Raw genomic sequence first — 11381 nt, forward strand, 5'->3', positions numbered from 1 at the left:
AGCCATGCGTGAAGAAAGGGAGCGACGTCCTAGAACGTAAAAGAAATTTGAAGAAGGTGGGAGAGGTAGGATCAAGAAGATATATGTGATACTATATGGATGAATTAATTCTTATTTATTATGTACGTGAATGTAGTATATATACAAGATGACACTACATAATAGGAAGAGATATATGCTACCAGTAGTTCCTGGAATATCTCTTTAACAACATAATCCATTAAGATTACGACTAATTCAAAAACATGTTAATAACAAATTATTGTTGCTGATAATTTATCAATAACATAACCAAAGTCTTCTCACTTTCAGTATTTTGGGACTTAATATGTACTTAAATGTAATATGTACTTATCCATTTTTAATCCTCTCTTTCATTTACTTCAAATTCATTTAAACCTAAAACACATCCTTTGAACCATCAAGTAATACCTCAAAATAAAAAAACTAAAATAACAACTTCAATCAAAATAAAACTATAAAGACTTTTAACCAAAATATATGCGACCAAAGTCTAGTTAAATGAAAAGGAAACAACAGAGACACATCAAACTCCTCCAATTATATCATCGAACTTATCTTAACAGACACCACAACCTTCTTCAACATGGACTCCTTCATCATGGGGGGATGTGGACAAAGACACACTTCTCCATCCAAATTTGGTCTATCCCCAGGGCATTGCACAATAGCAGCAAATTCATCTGGACTTGTGCAAAGGGTTGGGTTCTGATATTGGTGCAAACAGAACCTATGCATGTTATACATTAGATTCATCTGTCCCTATGATTAGCAGCTTGTTGTTCCTCTACATGAATCAAATTAACTTCTACACGTTTCATGTAATCAATTATCGAGGTTTGAGCTCCACCATGCTGCGACAGTGATGGTTTTCATATGCGTTCCCGACGTGAATTTTTACTTCCTTCTGCTCCCAAAATAGTTGAATGACCACCTTCTAGAGGGTTCACGTAATTTTTCAATGATTGCATCTTTGAAGAAATTGTTATTCCCGTCTTCACTATTGGCCTCTATTCTTGGATTCTTCCCTTCATCCCTAGACACAACGTCCTTTCCTTTGTCTTTCCATCAACCCATCTGCAAATAGATAATAGTAACCATTTAACTCATCACAACATCTACACCATCAAAATAACTTATACATCTTTACTTAGGACTTAACAATAATGCTTTCATATCACATCACATAGGTTTAGGCAAGCACAACATGGGTGATAGGTATAAAACAATATGGTAATATTGTATAACATACTCTTTAAATGAACAACTAAAATAATTGGTATATATACCCCAACTTCTCAAACACAAGAAATTTAACCATTTTGTCATTCCGTCAAACACCTGGCGTGCTATCAAAAAACTTATGCACCATTACTGGGTTAGGCTTCGCTACAACACAAATTAAGCACATCAAAACCACATATGAAAGTGTATTGTTCAAACCCATAATCAACAACACACTCCATAGACCCACTTTTAAAGACACATTGTTAATTACTCAAGAAACCCCAACCAATTTTGTCAACAGTAAAAAGTTTCACTTACTTGGGCTTCTCAATCCCAAAGGATGGTAGTAATACCCGACCAAGGTTTTGTTTCTAAACTAACTCCACGTCCAGATGGTTGATTTTGCGATGGCGCCCACTTCCACCAGTGAGCATTCAATGAGCCCTCTTGGAAGCGCCCTAATTAAAACAACACTTTTTCGTCATGTAATAAAAAATAATCAAGCATTTTGCTCAAGCAACGCTATCTCGCTTAAGCTAGATTTCAACGGGGTCCTCATTAGATGGAACTCCAATTCTCTCTCAAGTGACTCTATTTCACTTAAGCGATATTTTTTCAGTACCCTTAGTAATATGGAACCCAATTTCCGCTCAAGCGAGACCATCCCTCTTAATCGAGATCCCGACAGGGCCCTCACTAAATTGAATCTCCAATTTTCTCTTAAGCGGCATACCTTGCTTATGCGAGCTTACTACATGTTCTTACCAAAATAGAGGTCCAATTTGGGCTCAAGCTACGCTGTTTCGCTTCAGCAAGATTTTAAAAGGGTTCTAACTAAAATGGAAAGCGACTGTATCTCGCTTAAGCCAGATTTTTACAATGTCCTTACAAAATGGAACTCCAATTTCTGCTCAACCCAATGCTTCTCGCTGAGGTGAGAATCTGGCAGGTTCCCTTCTTCAACCAAAGTGCACGTGTCGGTCGAACGAGAACACGTCGCTTAAGCGAGTGTTTTCCAGTTCCCCTCCTTTAATCAAACTTCATTTTTCGGTCAACCTAATGTGTATCATTTTAAGCCACAATTTTATAATTCTCCTTCAACATTCATATGCCAATTGTTTCACTTAAGCGAAATTTGCTTACATGAAGCGAAAATATAACACTTCTCATAAACAAATGACATAAATATATAGTAATCACACATCAAAGAACTCGTTACCATTGAATACTTTTTTTTTTTTAGAAAACACTCAAACTCCAAAACAATTCATGTGTCTAAACTTGGTACACTCCCACAATTATTTGGTTAACAATGTCTAATATACACATCATATATAAATGGTCACCAACGAAACAATCAATGGTTAACTCAGTAGACACACTTGACATAAACAAATGGCCACCAGCCACCAAATAAGTCGTTACCTTTGCATACTTTTTTTGTATAAAACACTCAAACTCCAAAACGCTTCATGTATGTCCAGGGACTTGCTTAAGGATGGAAAAAAATCCGCACCCGCGGATATCCGCTGATAAAATCTGTGACAGATAGTTGATACCCGCGGATATTTACTACCCGCAATCCGCGGGTAGCGGATATTTTAATACCCGCTTATAAACGGGTCGGGTGCGGGTATTATACTATTCGTACCCGCGGATACCCGCTACCTGTAAAAAATAAAAATAAAAATTTAATTTATATTTTATTAAGTTAAATTTAATTAAAATTAACATTAATTTATATTTTACAAGATTAAATTTAATTAAAATTGAATTTAAATTTATATTTAATTTAATTTATATTATATTTTATATATTTTTTGTAATTCTATTTAAAATTTATTTTAATAATTTATTAAAATATTTTTTTTTAATATTTGCGGGTATCCACGGATATCCACAAGTATCCAGGGATATCCACGGGTATCTGCGAATTTTAAAATACCCGCAGATATTTTTTAAGCGGATATCCGTGCGGATAGCGGGTGGATTTTCTTTTGTCGGATCGGGTTGCAGGTAAGCCCTATCCGTGCCAGACCTATCCCGTTGCCATCCCTAGACTTGCTACAGCCACACAATTATAGATCAAGCATTCATATAAATTCCAAAATGGGTCATCTCTATAAAAACCGATTAAAATATATAATTGGTTCCGTTACACCATCAATGATAGTCTTTTTCACTAATAGAAATCTTTGTTTTTTTGAAGTGATTTCTTTACGCTGATCTAACCATTAAGATTATTTTTTAACAATAGTAAAATCAGATCTTTTGTCTTTCTTCCAAATGACATGTTCATTGATCATGACATCATTATGTTGTATAACCAATTTTATCAAATCAACAACTTTCTTGTAATGACCTTCAATTTTTGAACCCCAATATGTACTTTTTACCATTCACTTTGTAATAACTTTATTATCTATACCATCATATCATAGTTATTGTAAAATAGATCTTATATTTAAGATCTAAACTCAATTTTAATTGGATTATACACCAAAGTACAATCAATAGAAAGTAGTAATCTAAAAATATAAAGAAAATAAACAAACACCCAAAATCCAACAAAAATATCTTATTGGTTTACTACAAAAATAACATGCCCTAAAAACACAACTATGAATCTTAGAAAAATAATTATGTAACAAAAATAATGTATATGTTATTGGTTACTGCAAAAATAGAATGCCCTCAAATTCAACAATAATGATTTATTTATATAACTATTTTTCACGTAATGTAATTTTTTTTGTTTGTCATTATTTTTAATGTAATTCATGTTGCAAAAAAAAATCAAACAAAAAGGATGGCATTGAAAAGTAGCATTCTTACTCGACTTCTAAATTGTATTGATAAAGTGGTATTTTTATAAATAGTTTGAGGGTGATGTTTTGTGAAATAATGCTAAAAACATGGTTGATAGTTGTAAATTTTAAAACAACTCCCAAGAAAAATGAAGAGAAAAAGACCTAGCATAAGTAACAGGTTTTTTAAAATGTTTTGTTTACTTCAATTGTAATCTGCCTTCTTAGCTCAGTGGTAGAGCGCGTGGCTTTTAACCACGTGGTCGTGGGTTCGATCCCCACAGACGGCGTTGTTATCTCTCACCTTTTAAAGTTTAATCATTGGAGAACAAAGCACCGCGCACTGGACTTTTTATGAACTTGTTTCTTGGATTTTTTTATTTTTTTATTATTTTATATTTGTTACCATTTTTTTATTAATTATAATTTATTATTATACAGTACAATTAGGTTATTGTTAATTTCTTATTTAAAAAAAATCTGTGTATATATATATATATATATATATAATAAATTCATATTATATATTCACATACTGTTTTGTCTGATATTTCTTATTGATTTGTATCTATTATCATTTTACTACGAAAAATATGTTTAGGCTTTGTATGACACTAAAACCATTATACTAAAAAGACATATGTTTTCTTAGACACTAAAATAGTTATAAGTTTACAAAAACAAAAAGTATAGGCTATAAAAAAATAAAATAACTTACAAAAAGTCAGAGTACTTAAACACAGAACTTTAATATTTTGATTACACTCATACTATTTGACAACCTTCTTCCAAGTAAGTGATTAGAAGTACAAAATTTCTCCCACCCACTTCCAATCTTGGTGCTTTTTCTTGGAGAATTTATGATCAGCATTTTGCATTTGACTGGTCCATGCAGCATGAACAAAAATATATTTGAATGGAAAACCTGCCTAAAAAATTATAAGGTGAGAAACCTGGAAAGACAGTGATATGGAAGGAAGATCGTCCCATATATCCAAAGTAAATACAATAGTGCCCTTTTAGTTCATAAAATGTTTTTAAATCAGTCCAACCTTCATGTAAATGGTTTTTCTAAATTCATGTTGTACTTAACATGTGTATTGCCTTCAAGGTCAATCAAATACCATTGGTGATTAAGATCATCAAAGTAAACAATGACGAAAGTACAGTCAATGAAGCCAATGCTATTAAAAATTGAAAAATATGTAGATGGTGACACAATATGCCGAATTCAGTATGCTCACAAAAATGTCACACGCTGAGTGACTTAAAACACATCAAAATTATGACTCAAAGATGATAATTCATCAAAATCAAAGATTATGCATTGGATAAAGAACCCTCCAGAGAGCACTGAAGAAAAGGGGACAAGGAAAGTTACCGAGTTCCAAAAATCAGCGGGGATGAAAAATTGAAGTACCCAGAAATCTAAAGAGAAAAATTTATTTAATGGGATTCAATCATATGTTGTGGGAAAAAGAGACGATCTTCCTAGATTTATTATTGGTCGTTGTGCGCTGTAAACTTTGTACTATTATAGAATTTAGGATGAAGAAGAATGGAATGGTGGACAAAACCCTCAACCTTCGGTGACCCTGTCTTTGTTTTAGTTTCCTTCTTGTTGTTGTGGTAGGTGGGTCGTCCCCAGCGTCGGTGGTGAGGACGAGGAAAAGGACAGTTGCGAGGGCGATGGTAACGCTGTCGAGGGCGAACCAGGGGCGCAGAGTGATTTTGAGAAACTTGATTTTGGCAACACCATTTTTTATTTTGATAAATCCTAATTTGGTGTTGCTTAATTTCATATTTCAAAAACTTTTTGAGTTTCATGAATCTAATTTCGTGATGAACCCGGAGCATCAATTGCTAGGATTGAAAATGATGAAATATAAGATTAAAGATGATGAATTCTAATTTCAGTTTCAATTTTTCAGACCTTTTTTTTTTATCTTTTTAATTATATGTTCTATGTAATATACCACATTATTTAATGATTCCACGTGACAACTCATCTTAAATTTAACTCTCTTAATCCAATTTAGCTCTGTTAATCCAATTTAACGACATCTATTAATGCAATTTAAGGACATATAGATCAATTGCTTAGATTTTTCACTTTTAAAAATTTAATTGAGAAAAAAAATATCTATTTGAGAAAACTCAACCTAAACAAGAACTAGATTAAACCAAACAAATACAATGATAAGAAAGAGAAGAGAGTATAGAATGTGTGATGCAATACTCAAATGGATATTTATGAACAGAAGAATCTCATTCCAAAACACATAATAGTTTCCAAAATATAATACTTGAGTACATATACATCATCACTTTCTTTCATAAACTGAATAGTTATTTCAAAGAAAATAAAAAATAAAACTTAAAAATAAAAAATAAAAGATAAGGAATATATAAGACTTCCCCACCAGAATATTAAGAATTAAGAACCAAAATAAATAAGGAAAGAAATCAAATTAAGAATTAAGAATGAAAATAAATAAGTAATGAAATTAAGAATTCAGAATCAAAATAAATAAATAATAATTAACAATTAAGAATTAAGAATCAAAATAAATAAATCTGTCTCTAAATTATTAAATAAAAAACAAATAAATAAATAAATGTAAATAATTAAATAAATAAAGACATAAATAAAAATAAATAAATAAATGTACATAATTAAATATATTAAATAAATAAATAAGTTCATAAATATAAATAAAAATGAATAAATAAATAAATAAAAATATATAATATATAAATAAAAAATGTAAAAGTATAAATCAATTTCAAAAGTATAAAAAAATGAAAATCGAAAAGAAGTATATCAAAACTTAAAAGTATCAAAACAAAGTATTTAAAAATGTGAGGAATATAGATTTCTAGAAACACTATTTAAAAATGTCTTTGAAGAAAAAACGGTTTAAATATAAACTTGTCCTTATGCCTGACAACTATTTAGAGTTCATGATCATTGAATTTTCATTTATATCATAATCAAGACATATTTTCTTAACTCTAGAAGATTGATCTAATCTGAAGCTATATTCCTCGTATCGACTTTAAACAGAAGACTTTTATCCACCGATTAAGCGAACTCCTTTGGTAAATTTCCAGAAAAAATATTCTACATTAGAAAAAATGTTAAGTCATTTGGAGAACTGATTTTGCATTACAACCGTTAATATATATAAATTTCTTCAAAACTTAACCTTATCATGACTTTCTAAGATCTCTGTGCAAACTTTCTTCAGAGGAGTGGTTGCATCCCTATCAAATAGCACCAATGTTGTTGAATTTGATGTATCAATGACTCCAATTTTGATCCTACATCTGATAAATGAATATAGTATTTTGTTAGTCCTAAGTGTAAGCCTTAGAAATATTGTGGTGTAATTCAAACAATATTAAACTCATTTTTTCTGTTACTTTCTGTTACTGTACTATCAGTAACTAAACCTTGTATATAAGCTTTGCTTTTAAACGTTGCAATATATCATTCATTCATATCTCACTGTTGCTGTTTTTTTGCTCTCTTTCTGTATCCCGTTTCTTTGTTTCAATAGTGGTATCAGAGCCAGGTTGTAGAAACCTGTGAGTGACGTCTTCAACTTCCTTCACGGTGATACGTGGCTAAGGGCGTGGTTGAGACGGTTGAAAGAAATCAAGAAGATAGTTCTTGGGCAAGAAAAGAGAAGGTGTCATGGCCGATATTCCTGCTGCGAGTTTCCCTGTTCTCACAGATAAAAACTGGAGCAGGTGGAGTGCACAAATGAAAGTCTTGTTCCGTTATCAAGGCGTCAGTGCAATTGTGGAAGAAAGGGGGTATGAGTCTGGTCTTGGAGATGACACGGAGGAGCAGAAGGAGGAGCTTAAGAGGAAAGATGATAAGGCTTTGTTTATCATCCATCAATGCGTGGATGATGAGCATTTTGAGATGATTCAGAATGCAGCCACAGCAAGAGAGGCTTGGGGTATACTGGTGAGACGTCATGCCGGAGGAGATAAAATAAGAAAAGTGAAGTTACAAACGTTAAGGAGGCAGTATGAGCATCTGCAGATGGATGAAGGAGAAAAGGTGAGCGAGTACTTCAACAAAGTGTTGACGACTTCAAACCAAATGAAAAGATGCGGTGAAACGATTACTGATCTCATGGTCATAGAGAAGATAATGAGATCGTTGCCCCAGAAGTTTGATCACATTGTGGTGGCAATCGAGGAATCACGGGATCTTGAAAGGTTAAAAGTAGAAGAACTCCAAAGTTCTTTGGAGGCTCACGAGATGAGAATGCATGAGAGGAACTCTGTCCAGGTTAATGAGCAGGCTCTAAAAGTTCACCATGTCAAGAATGATGAGAAAAAGAATGTTAAGCAGTGGAAAGGTAAGTCAAGAAAAGGAAAATGGAGGAAAGAAAGTAGTGGTGCGGATGAATCAGATGAAAAATCAGATTCTGTAGAAAAGAAGAACAAATTTGAGAAGGGTTGGAAAAAGAAAGATAAACGAAACATTGAATGCTTCAACTGCCACAAACTCGGGCATTTTGCATACGAATGTTTCTCTGGAAAAGGCAAACAGAAAAAAAAATTTCAAGGTAAAGAAGCTCACATTGCGCAAGAAGAATCAGATTCAGAGCCGTTGACCTTGATGGTAATGACAACTACTGATTGCATGGAACCGTTGACCAATAATTGGTATCTTGATTCGGGCTGCTCAAACCACATGACGTATAACCGGGAATGGCTGATTAATTTTGACAGCACCAAGAAAAGCAGAGTCAAGTTTGCAGATAATAGTACGTTGATGGTTGAAGGTATGGGCGATATAATCATCAAACGAAGAAATGGTTCACAGGCAGTTATTTCCAATGTTTTGCTTGTTCCGGCAATGAAGTGTAACCTTCTTAGCATTGGGCAGCTAGTCGAGAAGGGATATACTGTGATCATGGGAAACAATGATAGGGTGGAGCTTTTTGACAATCATAAGAAGCTGATTTTGAGAAGCAAAATCTCAAAGAACAGAACCTTTCAAGTCAGTTTGGAGGCGTTTGAAAATCTACAGTGTTTTTCTACTGTAAAGGAAGAAGATAGTTGGTTGTGGCACTTACGTTTTGGTCATTTGAACTTCAGAGATTTGCAGAGGGTTGGTGCGAATGGTATGGTGTCAGGTATGCCAAATATATCTTTACCAGTAAATGCATGTGAGTCGTGTTTGATAGGAAAGCAAACCAGAAAGCCTTTCAAAACTCAGTCAAAGAAGAGATCGAAGGAGTGTCTTGAGATAGTATATTCTGATGTTTGTGGTCCGATTGAGGTACCCTCTTTGGCAGGCAACAGATATTTCCTTGCATTTGTTGATGAGCATAGCAAAATGATGTGGGTGTACTTGATCAAAGCAAAAAGTGAAGTCCTGGAATTGTTCAAAAGGTATAAGACTCGTGTAGAAAAGGAGAGTAGTAAGGTGTTGAAAATTCTCAGAACAGATGGAGGAGGAGAATACACCTCACTTGATTTTGAGAGATTTTGTCAGAATAATGGAATCACGCATGAAATTATCGCACCTTATACGCCGCAGCACAATGGTGTGGTGGAAAGGAGAAACCGCACCATCATGAATACGGCAAGATGTCTCATAAAAGAAAAAGGGTTGCCACGAGAATTTTGGGCAGAAGCTGTGTCAACAGCTGTGTACATATTAAACAGGTGTCCTACAAAGAAAGTAGAGGGTAAAGTTCCACTTGAAGTCTGGACTGGGGAGAAGCCATCTGTAACGCACTTTAAGGTGTTCGGATCGTTATCATTCGTGCATGTTGCAGACCAGAAGCGATCCAAACTCGAAGATAAGGGAGAGCCGATGGTGTTTGTAGGATATCATGTGGCTGAAGCGTATAAATTGTATGATCCAGTCAACAAGAAGATGGTGATAAGTAGAGATGTCGTCGTGTTGGAGAATGAACAATGGGACTGGAAACACATGCATTCAAGCTTGAAGAAGACATTGGTGCATGGACTAACAGATGAGTTTATACAACAGAGAAATGAGCCAACCATTGAAAGCAGCAGTCTTGATTTTAATGAAACATTGCAGAGACCAAGGAGACAAACGGTAAGACCGTCACGATTTTCTGACTATGAGCTATATTCAGATGCAGAGATAAGTGAAGAAGGAGATGTGCTACATATAGCACTTATGGCTGGGGCAGAACCCGTGGAGGTGGAAGAAGCTTTAAAGCAACCCGTGTGGAAGGAAGCAATGATTGATGAGCTTCGATCAATCGAGAAAAACAAAACATGGCAACTTGTTGATTTGCCACCTGGAAAGCGGTGTATCGGTGTGAAGTGGGTCTTCAAACGGAAACTAAACCCAGACGGCACTGTGTCAAAGCATAAAGCAAGATTGGTAGCCAGAGGGTTTCTGCAGAAACAAGGTGTGGATTTTACTGAAGTCTTTGCTCCTGTAGCCAGATTGGAAACCATTCGCTTGGTTGTTGCAATTGCATGTGAAAGAAATTGGCAGCTGTTTCAATTGGATGTTAAGTCAGCATTTTTGCATGGAGCATTGGAGGAAGAAGTGTTTGTTCATCAACCTCCCGGGTTCAGTGAAAAGGGTAAAGAGCACATGGTGTATAGACTGCACAAAGCTCTATATGGTCTAAGACAGGCACCCAGGGCCTGGAATAAAAGGATTGATTCATATTTGCTTGATCTCGGCTTCAACAAGTGTATTGTTGAACATGGAGTATATGTTAAAGCCTCGGGTGGAGAATTGGTAATCATCTGTTTGTATGTAGATGATCTTTTGATAACAGGTTCAAATATAGAAGATATTGAAGATTTTAAGAAGAAGATGCAGACTGAGTTTGAGATGACAGATCTCGGCAAACTCAGTTATTTTCTTGGAATGGAATTCGTGCATACCGAGGCTGGGATGATTATGCATCAGCGTAAGTATGTGAAAGATCTGCTTGAGAGATTTAAAATGAATCAGTGCAACGCTGTGAAAAGTCCATTGGAGGTAAATGTCAAGTTGATGATTGATGATGCAGAGGAAACAGTAAATGAAACGGTGTATAAACGAATGATTGGATCACTGAGATTTTTGTGCAATAGCAGACCTGATCTAGCATTCTGTGTTGGTATAACGAGCAGATTCATGAATCAGCCCAGGAGAAGTCATTTACTCGCTGTGAAACGCATAATCAGATACATAAAGGGCACTTTGAATACTGGAATCTTATTTCCTTATGGAAGAAAGAAACGTGAGCTGGAGTTGATAGGTTTTTGTGACTCGGATTATGGAGGAGATATGGTAGAAAGGAAGAGCACTTCAGG

At 34.5% G+C, this 11381-nt stretch overlaps 1 long non-coding RNA gene and 1 other non-coding gene across 2 annotated transcripts; one reads left to right on the top strand and one right to left on the bottom strand.

Annotated features, from left to right (window-relative positions):
- Nucleotides 1-465: 465 nt before the first annotated feature.
- Nucleotides 466-2128, bottom strand: LOC124843774 (uncharacterized). Its single transcript, XR_007029309.2, has 2 exons — nucleotides 1567-2128; nucleotides 466-1098 (listed from the first exon to the last, which is right to left on the bottom strand). It is a non-coding gene; the product is annotated as an uncharacterized LOC124843774 (long non-coding RNA).
- A 2145-nt stretch (nucleotides 2129-4273) lies between these two features.
- TRNAK-UUU (transfer RNA lysine (anticodon UUU)) lies at nucleotides 4274-4345 on the top strand. Its single transcript has one exon. It is a non-coding gene; the product is annotated as a tRNA-Lys (tRNA).
- The last annotated feature ends 7036 nt before the right edge of the window (nucleotides 4346-11381 follow it).

This window comes from Vigna umbellata, chromosome 9 (assembly GCF_029865625.1).
Source record: "Vigna umbellata cultivar VRB3 chromosome 9, Vumbellata_1.0, whole genome shotgun sequence".
Classification (NCBI taxonomy): domain Eukaryota; kingdom Viridiplantae; phylum Streptophyta; class Magnoliopsida; order Fabales; family Fabaceae; genus Vigna; species Vigna umbellata.